The following is a 23,569-nucleotide window of genomic DNA, read 5'->3' on the forward strand; positions in this document are numbered from 1 at the left end:
TTTGTGTGTTAATGTGGTAGACGACATGGTGCTATGGTGAATGGACCTCCATTTTAAAAAAAACTAATTACATTTTATTATATACCTTAGACAGGAAGAGAAAATGTTGATTTTGCATGTTTCCTCTAAATTAACAAAGATTTTATTTGTATAATCTTAACAAAACACTTTAGTTTAATGTTAACTATTGTTTCATCAGCTATTAGCGAGATTATGGTGCCATGTTGCATATGCTTTTTGGTTATTTTAAATAGATAGTCTTACTTTAAAAGAGGTTTTAATTTTTATCACATCTGTGGTGGATTTACTACACTTCCTGTAAAATATTTGCTAAGGTAATGAGTATAACATTAACAAAGCCTACATTTTATGTGTCAGTCAACATTACTTGGTTCTTTTCCCTCTCATTCTGTTAGATCTCATTTGCATTTTATTGTGAATTATTTATGCCTGAATGCATTTTTAAAAAGTAACCTACACGTAAAAATATTTTAAACAGAGCCATCAAAGGCACGTGTATATTAATATAAATTGTCATGTTTGTCAAATGTGACCCAAGCATCCATTTTTGTTTCTGAAGAGGTTTTTAATATCAAACAGAAGAAAAATGTTTGTATGTATTAATATATATATAATTCAGATGTAGCAATGTTTCATATTCTATATATGTGTGCTTGTATCTTTTTCAAGAACATATAATAGAGATATAGAAATAGGTAATATAGATGCATAAAAGAGAAATATTATATATGGAAATAAATAATACAAAGTGTATACCTCAATCATATTTCTATACTACTGTATACATTTTCAAGGATAGTACAGAATCTCTTTTTCTCTATAGACTACTTTACACATCTCCATATTAGAATTTGGATTCATTTAGAATGTGTTCTTCTGATGACATGTATTTTTTCCCTTTACCTTCCCATCTGGAAATTCACTACATCCTTCCTTTGACTCCTTCTTCCCCCACTGAGCTGCTGTAAAATGTGCTGGTAGGAGGTAATCTGCCTTTCCTCTACCCAGTTGGGGTAGTGTGCTTCTTTTTAAATGATCTGGCCTTGAAACTCAGCCCCTCCTTTTTGAATAGCAGAACATTTACTAAAATAAACTTTTATTGAAAACAAAAGCTCTACACTGTCAGATGAGCATTAAACAGGGGCACAGTGCTTGGAGGCGCTCTTTCTGTATTAGTGCATTTCAGAGAAGCAAATGCAGAGAATGTAAAGTAAAATACAGTTAATTATTCCCATGTCTTATCTATAATTTGGAAATGGTGAGGGTTGAATGAATGAATGTCAATGCCTCCTGGAATACTATTTATTTGATTCTTTTACTAGAAGTTAAAGGTTGTACCATGTGTCAATGGAAGAGGAGGTTTTCTTGGCTTTGACCACTGACTTCGACCGCATGATAATTTAGCCATTCCTACTATACCTAATACCTTCACTAGCCTAAGCATATTTACCGAGTAATATGCAGTCAGATAAACATATTTTTTTCATATTGGAATTTTTGCTGGTAGACATTTCCTCTGTTTTTTCCAGACCACATCCCCTTGCAGCCATCGCCTTTTGTTAAGTCTGTCATTTTGAGATGTGTCTCTACTAGGGAGAGGAGAAACCAAGGCCCTAATCCTGCAAACACTTATGCATGTGCTTAACTTTACTGCTGTATATAGTCCTATTGATTTCAATGGTACTACTCATGGGAGCAAAGTTAAGCATGTGTTTTAGTGTTTTCAGGTTTAGGGCCTTGTTGGCCAAGTTCAGACTTACTTGAACATCATGATTTTGAAACATTGACTCAAACTCAAATGTCGTTCGGTTCAAATTCTACTTAGAACTTACTGTGGGGAATAAGAGGAGCAAAGATGAGGTGTGAGAAAATATTCCAGTGAAAGCATAGGTGAAAAATAAAGCCAAAAGAGGACAGAGAGACAAATACAAAGAGACACTGTAGGAAAACAGTGGGGAGAGACAGTGAAGTTCTAAGGAAAAAAAAAACAATTAAAAACAATCATATACAGGCCGCCCACTTGCGCCAGTTCAGCTTGGGTGGGGGGATGTTTCTACTGCCTCTAATATATACCACAGGCTTCCCTTAAGATAGAAAAAACATTAAAAATATATTAATCATCCTTAAACAAAAAAACATGTGTTTGAATGGCAGGCAAAAGGCTTGCAAGGTCAGAGTATTAGTCTTGTCAACTCTGGAAAATAATTCACAAAGTGCACAAAACTTCTGACTCTATGAGATTCACCCATCTTAGGCCCCAGCCTGCCCTCGCTGATATGCATGATAACTATACATGTGTGCAGTCCCATCGGACTGGGACTAAGCACAAGGGAAAAGTGACTTACATGCATAGGTTCTTGCAAAATGGTTCCTTAGTCCTTATCTTGTACATCTTATACCTACACTATAATATCATCATCAGGAGCGAAAATGAAACAGATTAGCTTTGACTGGTTCTGGACCAAACAGCTTGTATGACCTTTACTTTTTCATGTAGGAAATTGTTTATCTTCCCTTATGATAGCATGCACAAGTGAAAGACTGGCAGAACCAGGCAGTCTGAAGGAATCTGTTGCTTTTGTGTGCAAATCGAAGTCTTCTAAAACAGCTGAATTTGCGGAGTTAATGCAGAGTAGTTAAGGCATGCGCCAAAGCTGTGTTTCTGGAGTCAACAACTTGCAGGTATTGTCCATTTATATTACAGTAGCGCCAGTCAAGATCACATACCCATTGTGCTATGTTCACAATAAAATCACTATCCATTGATGCTGGAATATTCCTTGGAATTGATCAGATGTGGCATCCAAAAGAAATTTCAATTCAGACAAACAGAGAAATGCCATCGAGTCGCACATAAGACCATGCTTCGCTCAGTCAGGAAATAGATTTTGGCAATCCCTACTGGCCATCAGCCTAGTTGTTATGAGCTGGTAATGTCTCATAGTGATATAACAGAAGAGGGTCTTAAGGAAGGATTGGGAAGCGAATAGTGTTAATGGCTTTATGGTCTGGTTCAGGGAGGGTGTTTCAGTCGTGTAGAACAGCATGGAAGAAAGCAACGATAACTTTGAGCTGAAGGGCACAAACAGATGGTATCATTGGCAGAGCAATTGGGGGTAAGATATAAGAGTGGATAGATAGGGATGTGCAGAGTTGTCAGGGTAAGGATGGCTGCATTTTTCTGTTCTAGTCTGTATAGGTTCTTTATGCCACACTTACCACGGTAATATCTGAGTGCCTTTCAGTGGTGCATTAAGTGACATGACTAATGTCTGTCACATTCTGTTTGCTTTCTCATACTGTCCCTGGGGGAAAAATGTGTGCAGTGGAATGTTTTCTTTTGGTAATTGATGTATATAATATAGATGTAAACCCTGTGGCCTGAAGCCCTAAAGAGTAGGGAGCTCGCTATTGACACCTATAGGTGAACAGGGTAAAAAGCAGCTTGGAGCTGCTTGAGAACTCCAGTTGGACAGAAATTCCACAGAGAGGGAACGCTCTGCCGGCATCTGTTGATGAGCACTGGGAAATGGCTGAAGGGGTAAGGCCCTGTCTGCTTTTCTGTTATGTGACAGCTCTAGGCATTTTGGTAAAAGTTCAGCTAAGTTTGAAGTTTGGGGGTGATGAAACTTTACTAAACCTGTTGGGAAACTAACAGGCCAGTGAACTGCCTGAATGTGCTTGTGACCATAACTTCAGTCCGTTAGGTTTGGGTAAAACACCCTGGAAAGACTAGAGACAGGTGAGAGGGTCCTGCTTTGTGCTGGGTGCCAAGATACTCTGGAGGGTGGGAGTCAGGGCCAGCTCCAGGCACCAGCCTGGCAAGCAGGTGCTTGGGGCGGCCACTCCGGAGAGGGGCAACAGGTCCAGCTATTCGGCAGCAATTCGGTGGACGGTCCCTCACTCCCACTCGGAGCGAAGGACCTTCCTCCGAATTGCCGCCGCAGATTGCGATTGCGATCGCGGCTTTTTTTTTTTTTTTTTCGGTTGCTTGGGGTGGCCAAAACTCTGGAGCCAGCCCTGGTGGGAGTCTTACCTGATATTGCTGATGTATTAGTTGCTGGCTTTCCCAAATTTATTCTATGTCCCCCCTCCCACAAAGCTCTCTTTGTTTTAAACTCCTGGAGTCAGTGCTTGTGAGTGGGGCAGTATTGCCTATATAGGATGCCCAAGGGAGATAATTTAGTTTCCCCAAGTTTCTGGTTGGGGCATTGAGATAGCGTTGTTTAAGTTTTCAGAAGGAACCTCTAGGTAAATGAACCTGGCCCTTTTTGCTGCCAACATTTGGCAGAATGATTTGATATATATTTATTAGAGAAGTCAAGGTAAAAAAAAAATGCACCTTGCCTAGGAGAGGAATGTGGTTTGTGGTAGCCCTTAGTTCTTGAGGGGAATTCATTCTACAGGCTTTGTCTGGTCCCTGAGAAAACTCTGTCTCCTGCACAGATGAGTTTTACTCTTATTGTAGGACATTCCATTGTGCCACAGGAGTGAAGAGTCCTGTAGAATCTGTAGACTTTTTCCACAGTAGTCTTCTGGCAGAGATCAAAGTAATTGGTGCCTAATCCTCCTCCTAGCAGCACTGCAAATCCTTAAGCCATTGTGCAAAAAAACCCATCAAGTTTCCCAGTTTCAGTGTTCTCAGGCACACCAGCTCTTCTTAGATTTCCAATTTTTGGCTTTATATCTACTTTGTCCATCTTGTATTGTAACACGTTATTTTCCTTGAGCAATGTATTAAACATGCCAACATATCCTGCACAGCTAGTTTGCAGACCAGCAAACCTGTTTTCAGCACCTACTAATCTCTTAGAAAAAGACTCCACTTTATTTTCAATAGCAGAGACAGTCTGTGAGAAGTCTAGTCTTTCATGTATCAAATCCTGCTCTGCAACATGACTTGTTTCAAATCTAATATACCAGTCTCCCACACAAGGACTTACAATAGTGGATGCAGTTCCCAGTGTAGTCTGCCGTGCTGCTTGGGTGGTTCTGGAAGTTTATTTTTAGACATGGATGGAAACAGAAGGCTTACTTACCCTTTTCTCAAGTGCCAGCTCTAGCAATCACAAGAAAATTCCAAAAGAGCAACACAGAAATGAGATCACAGAACTGTGTCTGTAAACTTAACAATCTCTCCACTATGGGCTGGCAGCAAGAACTGAACCTAGGATCTTCATACTAAAAGCATAAGCCTTGACCGCTTGAGTTAAAGCAGCAACTAGCATTTGCAGTTGACTATTACCCTTTTATGTGAAACTGCCACTCTAGGGGAGCACACAATACCCAGTGAGTGAAATATGCAGAACCACTAGCTACCATCTTCAGAGACAATGAACTACAACAGATCTTTGATGTATCTATAAAACAAACGCAAAATCTGTTGGAAGTTACACCTATACATTCCCTTCAGGTAAACCATACTGAGGAGCAGTGGTGGTCTAATATCTGTGATACAGTGCATATTGTGTGCAGTCAGAATATCGAAGAGGCTAAAAGCACCATTGTTCACCACACACATTCAGTGTTGATTGACACTCTGCATGTTCTTCTAGTTTCCGTATTTCCTCCTCTACAGTATGAAGGAGAAAATGTCCCTTCCCCCCAGTAGCCAAAATAGTGGACAGTTCACTCACTCCCAAAAGGCTGCAGGGAGTTTGGGGAGGTGAAGATGATGTCAGGAAAGTCCTGCTAATTAGCTTCACAAAGAGGTCTAAATAAATCTCAAAAGGAGATGGAACATAAAAAGTAAGTTTTTTCATGATGTTTGCATTGTAACACACATCACAAATTCTGTACTTCCTGAGGGCACATGAGGAAGTAACACTAACTACTCATGTTCAGTAGTAGCAGAGCTATACACCAGGCCTACGTCAACCATTGGGTGTGGTCCTTGGCATGTTGCCAGAAAAGCTCTTGGTGCAACAAAATTTGATCACCATTGCTGGGGAGCATTTTAATTTAAACTTTACCTGAGCCCCTAGTAGTTACTTCCATTTCCAAGTGCCCACTTTTACATGGTGCTATTGAGGTAGCTAGTCGTCACTGGAGAGAGATAGGTATTTTATAAGTGCTGTGCAGTCAGCAAGGCTGCCCTTTGTAGTGAAGCTTCCTCCTAATAGAACTTGTAATGAGGAAAATTCTTTGACGTAGATGTTCTGCAGAATTAAATAGGATCAATATGTTCTGCTTGAGGTCAAAGACACTTAGACTTATAGTGAGGGAATCAGAGGTGGGTTCCAGATCTCATATACTGAGATGGTTGAGCCATTTGAGATACTTTTATTTAGCAGACTTGGTGGCAAGATAGCCACCTAATCAAGTATAAAATACATCAGGGTATTGAGATAGTCCTGATATCTTCCTCAGTTACTTTGATATTTATTGAACACAGGAATATCCCCAAGAGCTTAAGACAGTACTACATAAACAGTCTACTAGCCCACATCATATACCTGTGTGACAATTTTGGGACTCTGCCTACGTACATCTTTTGAATTCTGATTGATTGTATGAACCCTAAGTATAACTTCAGCCCTCAATGTGTAGTAAAGTAGACATGGGCTGTCAAGGACTCTCTCATGTATAATACACTCCGTCTAGAAAAAGTGACAGAACAAACAAAAGAAGTTAGCATTCTAATGACTCTACTCTGGCATGACTATGGGCAGGCTAAGAAGCTGGAAGACACTGGTTATTGAAGGTGGTCTGCAGGGAGAGGGGTGTTGGAGCAGTGGAACATCCCCAAAGCAGAATGAAGAATACAAATGTTAGTACTAGCATTTAAAAACTCAAAGGAAACTTGGGGCAGGAGAGGAACAAAAGGGCAGGCTTTTGGCAGGAGAGGGGACTCTTAGTGGGACCAGCCAAAGCTAAGGAAACTGATTGCTGATGTCAGAGAGAGGCTCCATCAGTTGGAGGAGACACCATGAGTGGCAGGAGGGGGATCCTGAAAATCCTAGAGGACACTGACCAAATCTCAGAAACACTTAACAGTGGTGAGTAAACTGGGGCAGGGAATGATATATAGGCATTTTGTTGTTTTACCTATGTAACCCCTTTGGGGTTTAGAGAGTGTGGCCCCTTTAAATCTTTTTCCTAAGGGGGCAGGGAAAGCAGGGAGAGAAAAGAGGGAACAGGTTGTGGCTCTGGAGCTCTGGGGAGAGAAGGGCTGCAGCCCGCAGGCCCTCACAAAAGTGAAGCAGCAGAGAACCTGCCTGAAGCCTGGGAAGGACAGGGCCGATCGGGGACACCCCAGGACAGGAGCGAGGAGGAGCACTGTGCCAGGGAGGAATCGCCCAAGAAGGACAGGTCGGAGCAGGACCCAGTATCACTGCTGCCCAGAGCTGCATGGGGCTGTGAGTACTGGGGCTTCTGACTCTGCATTGGGGACAAGGAGGGAGGCTGTAGCTAGTTAAGTGGGGAGGTAGTCGCTCTGTGTGGCTTTGCAGAGAGCAGCAGAAGAGGGCACCGGAGGGGTTTGTTGGGGAAGTTTACTGGCGCCGAAGATGACCAGGAGCATCCAAGACTCACCACTGGACTGGAACTTTACTCAGGACTCCTGAACTCTGTGTGCAGACACATTGCCGGGTGTCTGCCCTATCAGATTGTGCTTCCACTGGGCCTGTGAGGTTTGGGTTTGAACACAACCCTGTTCTACTGCTCCCCCTATATTTCCACTTGTTGTTTTTCTCCTCTCATCCCTCTGTAAATAAATATTTCTCTTTCTTATATCCATTGTAGTTTTCCTGTGGGTCTGTGTGTTCACTCTGGGGGGTTTGGAACAGGTGCCCCTGGGGTGGAAGGGATTTTTCCTGCTGCATTCCTGCATACGCTTTCTCTTGGCCAGAGCTGCCTGCAGAGCAGACTCCATCTTGGCCTTGAGGGCACTAACGTTACACCTAGATCTGTAAATCTCATGTACTATCTAAAGTAAAGATTTATTGTTTTAGAAGTCCTCTGCAAAGCCTGTGTCTGTTTACTTCAATTATCACATGTCCCTGAAGAAGTAGATTGTAAACCAGAGTGTCCATAAAGTTGGAGCTCTGGGAAAGTCTGTGCTTAAGAAACTGGAGAGTCTGGGGAGCAATCGATAGTCATAGGGCCTAGGTAGCTGGACCTTGGGGGCGGGGGTCAGCCCTCAGAAGGGGATGCTAGAAAGAGAGTCTGCAACTGAGAGTATGCCTAGAAACCCAGAGCCGGAGGCAATGCCTGCACCCTGCTCAGACTCAGGAAAGTTTAAAAGTGATCAGTGTGGGATCCAAACTTAGCAGCCTGGTGAAAGTCCAGGGTAGCTTGACCAGGGCTGTGATACTGAATACAGTAGTATCTCCAAGAGCTTAAACCAGTACTACATTAAACAGTCTCCTTGTCCACACCTGCACATGGCAAGAGCCTTCTCATGATTTCTGGATCAAAACTAGAGCCCAGCACTAGTGACTTTGAATCTTCCTTTCATCTTTAAGGCATGATGAGGCTTTGGAAGGAAGATCTAAAATAATAAAGAGTAGGGGAGCTGTACTGTGTCATCTGACCATGTATCACCTGGGAAGACCAACACACTAACATCAGCATTCTCTCTGCAGCCAACAGCAGCAGTATAGAAGCATAGGTCATGAATCACCAACTCCACTGGGCTGGCCACTGTATACAAATGCCTGACACTTGCCTCCTGATGCAAGTACTCTTCTCTCTGTTAAGTCAGGGAAGAAGGACTCATGAAGAGCAGCGGAAGTGCTTCAAAGACATTCTGAAAGTACACCTTAAAAAGGGAGGCATCAACCCAACAAACTGGGAGGACTTGGCACAGAACAAAACACAGTGGCATTACCCATATACCAAGCCACAGCTCATTTTGAGGAGAACAGATGTGCTCATGAGACAGAGAAGCGACAAAGGAGGAAAGAAAGGGCACAACAGGCCAGCCAGCGACTTTGTCTCCTCCAAGATTACACTTGTCACTTCTGTGGGGAAATCTGCAGGGCACAAATTGGGCTCCTCAGCCACTTAAAAACCCACCAATGAACCCCCTTGGCAGACATCATCCTTGCATTGAGGGATAGCTGAAGAAGTAGTACTGTGGGTGAGTCAGGTTTCCCCAACATGATAGCTACAATATTCCAGGAAAGTGAGCTAACAAGGAGCTATGAAGGTAAGCAATAAGTGCTGGGTATTTGGCTACCACATTGCAGTTTTAGTCATGAGCATTTTGGAAAGGTCATACCTATTTCACTATTATCTTGACAAAATACTTTGAGTTTTTAACTTCTGGGATAAATTATAACCGTTTTTTTTTTATCACTGCTTTTACTCATGCTTTCAGCACTTCTCTCCTGTGACATGATCTAATTCTGTCTGCTTCCCTGACAGTAAATGAAAACATCTTGGGAATGCAGGATGGGCACAGGTACAAACTTTAAAAGCAAGTAGTGATCAAAGACTGCACTGGCTAACCACTGAACAATTTCTAATTAACTTACAGCTATCTTTAGACATAGTGATCTGAATGATAAAGAGCAAGTATTTGTATGGAAGGCACATAATAAAAATAATGACATGTAAAATGTAAAACTCAATACATAGCATAAGATATTTTACAAATTAAACAAACTAGAATAATTCAGCCTTATCATGCCATCAGTTTTTAAACAGAATTACGTGAAATTAAAGAGGAACTCTACTTAAAAACCAATGGCAAAATATGGCCTATATAAATTAGAGATGGAAAAGACCAGTGATGTATGCAGGGCTGTCCCCTTCAACATTTTCTAGAGGACTCTGTCTAGTCTAGTTTTAAATGAAGTAAGCATCAGGTCTTTCACTTACCTTGGGAGACAGTTGTATGGTCTACTACAAGACTGCCAAGTTAGGTGTATAATATACAATATATAGTATACACATACTCCTGATCTATAAGCAACCATTCTTTTATATTGCATCTCATTTCTTATTTCCTATCCATGTTTTTAACCTCTTCAAGTCCTTTTGTATTCTTTGTCCTTACTTGGGTTTGCAATGCCTCCTAAATTAATATAATCTGTACATTTAATTTGTATGTTGTTTTCCCCCCTCTTCAAGATGACTAATACAGATCTCAAATAAAACAGAGGCCAACACCGATCCGTCTGGCACTCCACTGGATCCTTTTTCCCAAACCTGTGGAGACTGCGCTTACGTCCTGGTCCTCAGTCAGTTTCCCATCCATGTATAAATGCACACACCAATCTGAATTACTTTTTCAAGTGAGACGGCGCGACACTGTACAGTATGTTTCTGATGTCACAACACATTCCATCCACTGCATTCTTTCCATCGACTAGAGCAAGATTCTGTGCTCATTTACATTGATATAAATCTGGAGTAACTCCATGAACTGCAGTGGAAACGCTCCTGAGTTACATCCAAGTAACTAAGAATAAGAATTTGGTCCTGCGTTTGTAAATTGCTTTTAAAATAATCAGATTAACCTGGTATAATTTGTTTTTGATAAATGTCAGACCAGCTCCTCGGATGGTGTAAATCAGCATTGCTATGGAGCATGTTCCATTATCCTGTAGGTACCTAGATTTTTCTCTCTTGATATTTGTTCCATTATTTACTAGGGACTAAAGTTAGAATTAATGTGCCATAGTTGCAAAGATTGCTATTTCCCCCCCTTTTTAAAGATTGAATTTTTCCTAATTTTATGATACCTTCCTGGTTCTCCTTGACTTGCTACTAGTTCAGTCACTCAAGTGAAAATGAATTTTTTCTTTCTTATAGTAAATAGCACATCAAAATTCCTTTCCTAGAAGCAGAAGTGGCCACAAATAAAATATTTTAAAATAAGCCAAATTCAAAATGTATCTCATACTGGAACAATCCCCCTGGAATTTTTACTAAGACATGTATTCTTTCCTACAAATGCTGGAACAGATTTTAAAGCACATAAAGGTGTATAGAGAATGTCTATGCTGATCATTACATTCATACAGGCATGTAACAATAAATAAATAAATTAGTTTCTAATATTTCATCAGTTTGATTTAACTGGCTCTTTCCATTAAAACTTCTTCATTACAGTAGACTGATAAAAAAATCATAGGGTGGTATTTGAGGATGCAAGAATACTTCAGAAGAAGAACAGTGAAAATACTTATAGCATAGACTGGATTTCCACTATGTTCAGGGAAACAGGGACTTTACATAAACTCCAGCTAGAACAGAATGTGGCTGCCAGGTTTCTTATGAAAAGGAGATGACAGGAGCACATTTAATTTATTTTGAAAAAGTTGCATTGGCTGCCAGTCAAATATCATACTGGTTTTGAAATTGCACTGCTTGTTTGCAAGGTGTTACATAGTCATGGCCTATCTAATCTTTGATTGTCTTAGTCTTCACATTCCTGGTTGTTCTCTGAGATCTACTGAACCACGTTTCTTGGTTGTTCCAAGTTTTGCCTAAAGAGCAAGGGCTTTCACCTTTTTATGCTTTGTCTCTTGTACCAGAATGATTTTAAGCATAGTCCTTCATTTTAGTCAGGAAATATTTGTTTAAATTCAAAATGACATTTTTTATTCAATGTTTGAAAAAGGGATATTTTTTAAAACATTGTAGTTGTGTGTGCCCCTCCCGTTCCCCCACCCTATTTTTACTGTTTTGCAACAGCGTGCATGATATTTGGTTTCGTTTTGTTCTCTGCTTTTGCCTCTTTCATTTATTTTTCCCATTTTCTATTCTGAAACTTCTCAAAACTTCTCCAACCCTGTAAAATTTGTAGAACAACAAATGGGGGGGTGGGGTTGGGAGAGAACACTTTAACTTTGCCCCTCTGCAACATTTCAAAATTCCCTCAACTTTGGAAAATTACAGTGGCAAGTTACAGTCATTCATAGTTTAGCTTCCTTCTGTTCATCTCCAGAAAGCATTTTGACTGTTCCTTGTGTGTAACTTTTAGCATGGGTAGGGCTACCCTTTTCTTCTGTAAACCCGAGTAAGAGTGCTTTTTTCAGAAGACATTTATATGTGTTAACTTCCTCTTGGACATTTTTTTTTCTTCTTTTTCTTTTCCTTGACAACGATTTGCTTTATAAAGGCAAACTCACCTTGTTATCTCAACTGGCAATGCAATGGCTGGGACTGGAAACTGTTGATTTATTTTTACCACCAGTTAGTTTATTTTCTGCAAAGCACTTGATTTATTCTCCTTGCCCACAGGGATTTCATCTTTCCTACTGTTGTTTAATGCTTTACAGTTTAATTAAGCTCATTCCATAATTTGAAAAACCACAAATGGGCAGCTTTTCTTGCTAAAATAAGATGGTTACTTAGGATCAAATAAGCCAATGTTAGTGCCACCCACTACTGCTACATACAGTGACCTAAAAGAGACTCAGCCCGTACACCTGCAGAGCAAGAGCTAAGGAATGGAACCCATATTAACAGTTTTTTTGAGCTGTATGACCAAGATGCTACTTAGAAAGAAGGACTTGGATTAAGACCAGATTTTTTTTACCATGCCAACTATATATATATAGTTGGCATGGTAAAAAAAATCTGGTCTTAATCCAGCGCCTTCATATATATATTACGTTCTTAATAAAGACCAGATAACTGGCAAACTCTTTTATGGTCAGGTACTGCAGAGAGAGCTAGACTGAATTATTTACCGTGTGTGCTAGTAATTAAGTGCATCAGACAGTTCAAATCAATGACCTCTGCCTGTCCTCATCTTTTATATGCAGAATATAATTCAGCAACAACAATAATAATGAATCCTCTCTTTCCTCTTTGTCTGACTACCATAGAATGCTTTCTCTCTCTGGGGAGAAAGACTACGATACGTAGCCAAGGGTGTGTTTTACTTTTCTCAGTAGTTCTGTTTCTTTTTTTCTTTTTTTCCCCTTAAACCAACATGCTGTGTGCTCATATTTTTTATAACATACAAAAATACACATAAATACCACAGTGCAAAGTTAAGGTTTGCCTTGATGATTTTTTCCCTTTTCCCTTTTTAATTTTTGCTGGAAAGATGTTCCTTGTTTCATTCTTCTTTCAGCATTATGTATGAGTATTCCTGTTCAGTTTTAAAACATATGAGTAAATTTTGTACTTATATTAGAGATGGACTAACAGCACTGATTTTTTCACATAGCCCTGTCAATGTACCTCAACTTTGACTGGTAGTACCCCTTCAATTTCATTACTACACTTCCACTGAGATGAGAGGCTGTCAGTTTTGCTAAAATGTACCAGGCTCTATGGTGGTTTTGTGATGTGTACAAATGTGGACCAGGATGAGACCACTAAACACACTTTCATTTGTGACCTAAGCCTATTTGAACATAGATCTATGGAATCAAGAGCTGTGGTGGGCAAAATTGGTATGGTTTTGGTTTTGTAAAAAACTACTTGATCATAGTTTTGTTTTTCAAAACCAAAACCAGGAGTGGTTTGGATCTGGGTCCCATTTCATCTGAACTCCCACAGATCAGGGGTGGGGCAGGGAGAGGTTCTGTGAAACGGTTCTGTCTTTGGCCAATTTCTAGAGGAGAGGCAAGTGAACTATTGTACTGCATTGCCAAGACTTTAACATTGTTTTACTTTTTCTTTGTCAACTAATGTATCTCTCCGTGCATCCCGTATTCACTTCATCACACATCTCAACAATGGCAGTGCTAGAAATATCCCCAGGAGAGCAGCAGCCTCTCCCCTGGTGAGATACGAGGATGAGAAAACAATTAAGCAAGCCCAAACCAGCTTGACCCTGGAATTTATACTTTAAAACCTTAAAATGCATCATGCAACCAGCCCTAATCCCTCTTTCTACAGGGAATAACTAAGCAGTACCCACAAGCAGGAAAAAAGTCATATAAAACTCTGTCAAGAGGCTAATGTGGTCTCTTTCTTTTATTGTTTGTTTATTTCACTTATAAAACCGTTTTTTGTTGTTTTTATTTTTGCTGACAAATCCTTTAGCTATTCAAGATGGGCTGCACCAAGTCCTTCATGCTTCTTTTGGAAAAGTCCTGTAGATTTTAATAAAGAACAATACATTTTGTTTATCCTTTTAAAAAAATCATTCTGCAGAATTTAATACAGAATTGTATCACTTGGATAGAGTTTTATAGGGTGGTTCAAAAAGTAGAGGGTCCTATGGAAAGTAAAGAAGTAACTTTTAAATTATCTGAGTTTTTAGAATTTTTTTTTTTTTTTTTTTTTTATGCCTCATCACTGGTTACCACCCCATTAAATTCTATAGGACTTTTCCGGAAAGGCTATGAGGTCAACTTTTAGGGTTTCTTGGGTTGTAGCTTTTGTGAGGTGTGTGTGCAGCTATATGCACAGAGGCACTTGTGTGCACCCAGATAGAGACAGTCTTGATGTAACTTTATTAACAAAAAGTCGGAGGAACAATGTATAACTATTTGTGTACTGCTGTATCTATAGAAAACCATTAGGGGGAGCTCTATTACTTATTCCAATAAAATCTGTAAGATTTGTTACAATACTTTAGGTTTTTTATTTTTTAAAATGAGGAATCCATATGGTGAGAAAATTCCAATTTAGGCTCCAGACACAGACAGCAGAAGAACATTTTCATTCTGAAAGTTGACCTCTTCCTTTTTAATTACACTAATATTGGTATGGCTGGATTCAGGGGGCATAAAACAGCTAATGCTGTTTTTTACGGTTAGATTGGATTAAACATTTTTCATATGCTGCTCATACAATATCAATATTACAGCTCTAAGAATTCCAAAACTGTGACTTTCCCCTGCCTCTTCCTCCTCCCCTCACCAAAAAAACATCAAGAGATTGGCTTAAAAGTAATGAGAATTTAAAAAAAAAACGTGTGTATGATCTTTCTTCTCATGCTCATTATAGGCACTGTGTGTGGGTAATTTTGCATGCAGGAACACATAAAGACTGCATAGTTTTAAAAGGAAGTAGAAATAGAATTGAAGAATGGATATGCCTTTATCTTGTATTAATAACATGTTGAATTGAGAAACAGAGTAAACATACCTATAATTACATTAGGTAATTCAGTATAAATCTGCTATAATTTTAAGGCTTTGGGTTTCTATTTTTTCTCTTGTTTGCCTGAATCCTACAAATGGTACACTAAATACTAACCCTGGGACCTAGAAAACGTTTCATTTGTTTTCCACATACAGTAGAGTTGGATAGAGTTCCACTATTTTAGGACTGTCTTAAAGGTTCATTTATTTCTTACAGAGCTTACCTATGAGGCTACCCTGACATAGGATTCAATATCAACATTTGAACTTTTTGGCTATAGATTTTGCAGGTCAAGAAATGTAAGCTGCTTCAAGTCATAAAATCCAATACAGCTGTAATAAATAAACACATGAACGGACAAATTGTATCCTCTGTCTCATACGCCCAGGTACTGGGGCAAGGATTATCTTTTTGTTTTGGGTTTGTACAGTACCTAGCACAACAGGCTCCTGGTCCATGACTACAACTCTTAGACATTGCCAGGATACTAATACTGACAACAAAGTATTTGAGTTTTGGCCTGATCCCGCAAGATGCTGAGTGCCTTTGGGAGGGTGCTGATTACCTTCTTCTCCCAGTGATTCTGCAGCTCAGAGGACAAGGTCCTGAGTGAGGATACTTAGGGTATATCTACACTGCAGTAAAATACCTGCCGCTGGCCCATGTCAGCTGACTTGGGCATGTAGGGGCTTCAGCTGCAGGACTGTAAAACTGCAATGTAGTCATCCGGGCTCAAGCTGGAGTGTAGGCTCTGGGACCGTTCCCCCTTGCAGAGTCCCAGAGCCAAGGCAGCCTGACCCCCAATGTCTACGTTGCAGTTTTACAGCCCTTCAAGCCCAAGTCAGCTGACATGGGCTTGCTGAAGGTCTTTTACTGCAATGTAGACATACCTGTAGTGGCTCTAACAATTTGAAATGAGTAAATTAATACATTTATAAAAGTGCGAGAGATGAGGGTGAAGGTGAATAACCCAAACTGGCTGTCTCATTTGTAATATTCCTTGCATTCTTAGGTAAATAAAGATTGACTGAGGAGATAAACAGGTTTAAACTGCACCAGAAACTATTATTTTAATAGTTAGCAGCAGTCTTCTAACAAACAGCCATTGGCACCGCTTTCCCTGTTTTCCTCTTGTGCAACCTAGCTGGTTACACTTCTGGTAGCTTGTCAGCACTTTCTTTAAAGGTAACACAAACCCACCTAAATCTACTAACCTGTGAAAAATGAATTATATAATGTATAATAAAGAAGATTCTTCTTTTAATGACTGTGTACAAGAAGCCCCAGAAGCCTTTTTTCCCCCCATTTCCAGAGCTCATGTGCAATTTAAACCAAGGTCTTTCTAGGAGAAGTGGCTAGGAGGTTGGCAAGAGAGAACATGAATCAATGACTTTGTCTCAGACATATTAGACAACACTCTGGAAGAGACAATAATGACAAATAATGCAGTGTATGGTAAAATAATTATGCCAAATCATTTAGCGACAAATGCTGACCCCTTACTCACATTGTACCTTACTCTGTGTGTAATCCTATTGATTGGAATGGACCTACTTTTGGAGTAAGATACTATGCAAGTGTAATTAAAGGTGTAATTAGAATGGTTTTTCTAAAACTTTTTAGACAGACACTGAAATCATTTTTTCTGAATTAAAAAAAAAGTACACTGGTATGTGGTCATTGGTAAAGGATGCTGATGAAAAAAGGGTGAATGAGCATGACAAATTACCTAATAAGCTTATGGCATATTCTATCTACTGTCCCTCCTTCCCACAGAAGTGGTATAGAACCCCTTTTGCTAGAGCAGCCAACAGGGGAACTGGGTAATTTCAGACTTTTATCACTAGCAGGTAAGGCAGCAAAATGTTAATGGCAGGGCCAGTCTGTATTTTTAATAGAAGAGTTCTTACAGTAGGATACTGTACTGATCGATTCCAAGGAGAATTCACTTAACCATTTGGGAAATGAACAACTCTGACAGACTTTGGCAAGAATTAGTCGGGCTGTACCTTAGTGCTTAGTAAAGTGTAATCTTACCTTTAATGTTGTACGATAAATTGTGAAGTGACTGAAGACTCCTGTGGTGTGCAGGAAATGTCAAGCACATCACTTTCCTCAGAAGTGTCATTAATAAGCCTGATGAGGATACAAGTGATTTTTATGAGTAAAAATAAAATAACACGTGTACACACACATACACATACACACACACACATCTCACAAACCTGAAATGGGGAAAGACTGAGTTGCATTGAAAAAGGTTGATGGACATCATTTACACTTGTATTGGAGCAATATAAACTGCTTAAATATGATAAAAGGGATTCAAATACTGTTAATGGCCAGAACAGATTGCCTCAAAAAATATCTTTCAAAGTGACTTCATTTTGATTAGCTTCAATGCTGCCATTTCTTAGTCCCTAGATGAATAGCTACTTAACATATTCTTTTTATGATGTGGACCAAGATTTTTGTGCAAAAGAGAGAAAATAAATTCCTAAATTTATATACAAGAAACTACATTGCTGGATGGCCGCCTTCCTTATCCCTATTGCGACACCATGGTGGAAGCTAAGCCGAACAGCTGCTTTGAGCCCCAGCTAAAGAAATAACATGTTTTAATTTGCCAATTTTAGCAAATGGCACATTTTCAGCATTTTTCTGATGCACAGAGCCTTTTTTTTAGGACCCTCTAATTTAAAAAAAAAAAAAAGAACCCAGCAAAGGCAAGTAATAACACTGGCATAGAATGATTTTTTTTTATACGGATGTCGCATGGTATTATAGGCAAAGCTATTGACATTCATTTTATGGGAAACTCAAAAAGGGAGTAATTGCTAGTTTGTTGGTGGTACAAATGCATCTACACTGGGGATTTTGTTGGTATAAAAAGATCACACTTCTAACCAGCATTACTATACTAGCAAGAGTTTTAAATGGAGACGTGGCCTCAGAAGGCATTGTGATGCTAGTGGGCAGCAGGGAGTGGGAAAGCAATAGTAGAAAGAGAGAGACTTCTAGATAGTCTCCTCTAAATGCATGCTACTGAGGGCTTGGCTACATATGGAACTGTACCAGAACAATTATACTGGTCTATTTATACTGCTATAGTTACATCGGTATAAAGCCCCATGTGAATACTCTTAATGTGGTAGCAGAGTACCTTTTGTTGTTGTTGTTGTTTAGCTTAATCTGTTTTCAAAGCAAAAAAAGGCACTCAGTCTGGAAGAGAGTAGCCACATGAGGAGTTATACTGGTGTAATTATAGCAGTAGAATTATACCAGTATAGTTATGCTGGTAAATTTCCTTGTGTAGAACGGCCACGATGAGGATTTCCTTCCTGGAATGTCATAGTATCTGTGGGGGTCAGTGATTTCTGCCATTGTCCCCATTGCCCTTAAAAAAGCAAACAAAAACCCTTCTCCTCAGAGGATGAAAAGGTGTAAACACTTAACTGAGCCCCTCAGTCCCCCTTTTAAGGTTTCTTTGAAGCCAGGGCTGAGCTAACCCTTGGTTAGGCAATGACAGCCAAACTGTGTTCACAGCAGGTGCATTTTTTTCCCATTGCATATGAGCACGTGTCCAAAAATCTGTTTGGTTATACATCTGAGTTTACCTGGAATCCTCAGGGATTTTTCTAGTTTGCCTTGGGGAAAAAAGTATGGCAATAACGTGTCCCAGTTCAGTGGTTGCCTCCTGCTTGCCTGCCCCTGTTCTTGCCATGTACTTTTAAAAGTACAATGTGAAATGGGTTAATAAAACCTTACCGAGTTTATAGGAGTTGTGTTAGACTAAATTCTTTTAGGTTTGGAAAGAGCTTTGACATCACCTGTTCAAAGGTGCTATAGAAATGCAAAGCATTTGCTGTTGTTTTAGTTGTTAATGATTACTCTGGCTTGAACAATGTTACAGCTCGCCTTTCTCATTCAGCAGGTTTTCAGAGGCATTGTACTCAAACCAGAAACCCACCCAGGCAGGGCAAGTTTTCACTCTGGGTCTGAACTGTCATGGCTGACCATTTCTATAACGGGCCAAACCAAAATCCTGACTTCCTGACAGCACCAAACTTGGCATCAAAACCTCCAGAATGAAACTTTGGGATGGGCCCATCTTTAGTTCCCAGAACTGTTGCCCTAGTTTCACTGTTGGTCAATTTCAGAGAGAAAAGATGAAGGATGTGCTTGTTATTAGAGTGTTAGACTGAGCATCAGGATAGCTGAGATCTCTTTCTGCCTTGGCGCCTGACTTCCTGTGTGACCTTAAGCAAGACATTTAACCTGTTTATGCCTTGGTGTCCTCATCTATCAGAAGGGGCCAATTACACTTTCCAGGGCTGTTCTGAGAATACATTTGTTAATGGTGGTAAGATGTACAGTGATGCACACCTCCACTGACCAAACAATAACACGGAAGTCACTCCAAGTTTGAGAATCCAGGAGGCACTTGAGGGCATTGCCTGTGCATGTTTTGCCTAAGGAACTACTGATAGTTCTTTTGCCCCCACCTACCCATGTACTGGTATGGGCCTTGCAGTCCTACGTCTGGTCTTTTGGCAGCACAATGAATCCTTTCACATCAGATTCCAGTCTCGCATGGTGCCATGACACAATACAGGTATTATGAGGGTGCGTTGGGCGTGCTTTCACAGTTAGGGAGAATTTGTAATTTGCAGAAACATTTGGAAAGTAAGCAGTCTAAGCAGGCCTCTCCCTAATAAAGAATTTTTGGCAAAGGTATAATTTTTAGTTTATGAGTAATATATCATGAACATTTTGAGATAGTGGAGTGGAAGAAGATTTTTGCTTGGCATTTTTAAGCCAGAGCCTTAATTTGGCAATGATGTAGGCTGGCTAATGCATGAGGTTGGAATATAAAAGCAACAGCAAAAATGTTTCATTTTAAAATTCATTATGTAGGCTATGGCCCAATCCTTCACCCTTTATTCATTCAAGGAAGTGTTGTATACTCATCAGTAAAATGTTCAAGAGCGGGGCATGTGAGCAATACATCTAAACTCATTTCTCCAGCCAGTGGTCAACATTTTGTAATAAGTGCCACCGAAATGTGGTCTGCTGCTTAATTCCTTATTCAAAGCTGCCAAGTTACTTCCTATGTCACCTCAAATCCATCCATTAGCTGGTGGCAATTTTTCCTTGCAAAACCGAGGGCAAGAAATCAGCATTGCTTTGTGAAGCTATGAGAGGTTGGAGTAAGGAAGCTCTCCAGTCATATGCCTGGTCTCCGAGCACATGAAATCTGCCTGTCGCATCGCTAGGCCAGCTGTCACAAGTCTAGTTATTCGTCAGCTCTGCCCTCGAGTTTATACTGTTTCATTTGTATTGGTTTTATGTTGTGTGTGTTGGACTTGGGCCTGGATTGTGCAGACTGCACATTGCCCGTGGTAAGGAGTGGGGCAGCGCTGTATCACTGCTGTGGGAGGAGAGGCAGAATAGCTCAGCAAGCTCCCTGGCACACAAGGGGAGGGTGGCATAGCATATATCTTCTGGGCCAGTCTCATTTTCTGGGGTAGCGCCGGCGGTGGTGGTGGGGGGAACCATGGCCCTACCCTATCCAAGCCTGCTTTGGGGTGGATTGCAGCCGCAGAGAGTCAGGGAGGGAACAGTCCATATGCATCACTGAATTCAGGGACTGCAATTTTGGCTGATTCTTATATGGACTGTACAAGGCAAGTGGGAACACCTTCAAGTTTACCCACAAAATGGCCAGCCTCAGTGTGGCCTTTAGGTTGCAAATTCTTTGAGGCAGGGATCAGGACTATTTGTGTAAACTTTGACAAATGCCGGTCAAAGCTAGGGCAATACATAAATGAATGCTCAAGAAACAAAAAAGAACAATAGGTTTAAAAATGTTTATCACCCTAACTCTGCTTTTCACCATTCTTGGCTAGGAAGCGGGAGAAGAATCTGCTGTCCAATACTTCTCAGTCAGTGAACTGGATTGGCCACTACAGGACAGCTGCAGCGGTGATGTGGAAGGATACAACCCTGTACAAACATAACTCATGGGTGGAGTGCTTGGTATTCTGAGTCTATTCAATTGGACTGTATATGGTAATAAACCCTTTACCTGCTAGAGTTTGCAAGAAAGTGTCCAAAGGGCTGTCACATGTCAGGAAGTGGATTTAAGCTGATGTAATTGGCACAATGAGGAGGTCAAACTGAGCAGTGTAGCAGAAGAAAATAACTAGTAAGAGGAGGATGTAAGAAGCTGTAGGTAAGAGTAGTCAGCACCTCCCTTAAACTTTAATGCTTAGAAGCATGCTACAACTTTGATAAGTTTGGAAGTTATAGTTTTATTTGCTACCTCTAAATTAGAATGTTATTTTCTGTCATTAATATGTAAATGAAATCTCATAAAAATAAAAGCACTGGTTTGCATGACACACAGTGAAGTTAAGCCATAAACAGGTTTCACACAAAAAAAAGTCCAGGGTACCCATCCTGCTGCTACAATATGCAGTATCAAATAAGAACTGAGTAATGTTTCTAGATAGAGGGAACAATAGTTAAATATTTAACTCCTAAGTAAACATGCTAGATTCCAGAATAAATGAAACTAGCTCATGAGAAAAAAAAATTGTTTATAAGTTTTTCTTTAAAAAGGAGTGGCCATCCTTTGTATTATTTTAAAAAAACAAACTACTAAGAAAAAATGAAAGTAAAAAACATCATTACCACAGTTTGAATAATTTACTACATATGATTTTCCCACCAAAATGTTGATAGGCTAAATGCTTAATTTATTTTTGCTGTGTATTCTTCTTCCCTTCAGTATCTCATGCCAAATTGCTGTCCTGTGGTAAAAGAAGTCAAGTAGAGTCAAAAAGTATATTTTAATTACAAATATCAGGCAGAAATTTATTACTTTTCTTTTTTATTAGTAACAGATTGTTGGCAGAATTATTTATTCAGAAGACGTTATTTTGCAGGAATAATATAAAGAGCAGGACATTGCATGTGATAAGTGGTTGTGTTGGCAACCCTTTTCCCTTTGCTGCTGCTACTTGGAACCTGGGCCAGTTCTTGAGCTGGTGTAAATTGATGTAGCTGCATTGACATCAATAGAGCTATGCCAGTTGAGAATCTGGTCCATGAAATCAAAGCTATTAATCAGACCTCATTTGGCAAGTGGATATAGTATTGAGCTTTGGGATGAGACCATTTGGGGTCATTACCTTTTAAACTGTCATTACAAAAATCTAAAAACACATTGCTTTTGCCAGTTTTTTCCAGAGTTGGAATAAGAACTTAATTCTGTTAAAGTTAAGTTATTAAAAAGTAACTAAACCTGGCAAGAAAAGTAATGAGATTGGTATCATGGAGTATTATTATAAAAGTTGTGTTACTGATACAACAGGCTATTTTTTATCATTTTCTTCCCTTATTTTTCATTGTTATCAGTGTGATTTACATAAACCTGACACATTTATATGTGTGAAACAGATGCAGAATGAAGCAGTAGAATCTGTTCTGACCATATTTTTTCAATCATAGACATGATTTATGGAAATGTTCTTTTATGTAAAAAATTTAAACAAAACAAAACCCCACATTAATTATAAACCTAACATTCAATTCCATTTGATACTTTAGGGAGCTTGGGGATGTAAAACTTTTAAGCAAATAAATAGTTTCTTTACCAAATCAGTCTTCATTAAATGCTGCCTGGAAAACAGCATGTGACTTCAACTTAAAGTACTAGAGAACTAAATTAGATGTTAGAAATTTGGTCTTATTACAAAAATATTTAAGATCTACGGTTTCCATCCAGCACAGTGAATCTGCAGTTTTCTGAGCCAAACAAGCTATGAAAGGTTCTGGTTCTGGCTCCCCAGTTGACCAGCCTATTCTGGCTTCTGGTCACATTACTATAGAGTAAGCTCTAAACAATCCTGGGGTGCAAGAGAATTGTAGAGCAGCTCAGGATTAGTAAGTGCTCCTTTTTCCGCCCCATGCTCCTCTACTCCTTATACTGGGTCAATCCTTCTTCCCCTTTTGGGGATGTGCCATTCAGTCAAATTGTAATAACTCCCTGGCATCACTCCACGAGTAGGCAAGAGATAAGGACTTGTATGGCCTAGGAGGGTCTGTGGAAGTACCGGACTTCATGGTTGTAAATGAGATAAACATCATCTCTGTTTGCTTCACCATTTGAGCTAATGAGGACACTCAGTTGACTAGGTATGTGGGGAGGAATAGCTCAGTGGTTTGAGCATTGACCTGCTAAATCCAGCCTTCTGAGCTCAATCCTTGAGCAGGCCCATGAGGGATTTGGGGTAAAAACAGTACTTGGTCCTGCTAGTGAAGACAGGGGGTTGGACTCGATGACATTTCAGGGTCTCTTCCAGTTCTATGAGATAGGTATATGGCAGCTTACCCAGTAAAGGCCCATGTTTCCTACTCAGGACAAGCCACTCTGTATATGAAACCATGTTGTCAGGGGTCTCTCACCCACCATCTCTGGAGTGAGGTGGGTATTTGTGGAGGGTTTTATCTTTTCCATACAAATTTTTGGTGGGAGTCC

Source organism: Trachemys scripta, chromosome 7 (assembly GCF_013100865.1).
Source record: "Trachemys scripta elegans isolate TJP31775 chromosome 7, CAS_Tse_1.0, whole genome shotgun sequence".
Classification (NCBI taxonomy): domain Eukaryota; kingdom Metazoa; phylum Chordata; order Testudines; family Emydidae; genus Trachemys; species Trachemys scripta.